Source organism: Piliocolobus tephrosceles, chromosome 1 (genome assembly GCF_002776525.5).
Source record: "Piliocolobus tephrosceles isolate RC106 chromosome 1, ASM277652v3, whole genome shotgun sequence".
NCBI classification, from domain to species: domain Eukaryota; kingdom Metazoa; phylum Chordata; class Mammalia; order Primates; family Cercopithecidae; genus Piliocolobus; species Piliocolobus tephrosceles.
Window position 1 is genome coordinate 96,020,437 of NC_045434.1, and position 643 is coordinate 96,021,079.

A 643-nucleotide genomic window follows, 5' to 3' on the forward strand; every position below is an offset into this window, starting at 1 on the left:
GTTGTTGCATAGAATAAGAAAAGACAACATTTCAAAATGACTATTTGTTTTTATTTTCACTCATCTTATGGGCACTCACTTATCGAGCTTTTTCACCTTTCCAATTTCTTCAAATGTCGAACAACCACAGAATGGTCGATGTTGAGTTCTTTGGCAACTTCTCATGTAGTTGTAAAAGAATCAGCTTCAAAGATTGCTCTCAATTTATTGTTGTCAACTTCTGATGGCCAGCCACTATGCTCCTCATCTTCAAAGCTCTCCTCTCCTTTGCAAAACTTCTTGAACAACTGCTGCACTGTACATTTGTTAACAGTTCCTGGGCCAAATGCACTGTGACTTGCAAAGAAAAGTGGATTTTGCCGGGCGCGGTGGCTCAAGCCTGTAATCCCAGCACTTTGGGAGGCCGAGACGGGCGGATCACAAGGTCAGGAGATCGAGACCATCCTGGCTAACACGGCGAAACCCCGTCTCTACTAAAAACACAAAAAACTAGCCGGGCGAGGTGGCAGGCGCCTGTAGTCCCAGCTACTCGGGAGGCTGAGGCAGGAGAATGGCGTGAACCCGGGAGGTGGAGCTTGCAGTGAGCTGAGATCCGGCCACTGCACTCCAGCCTGGGTGACAGAGCAAGACTCCGTCTCAAAAA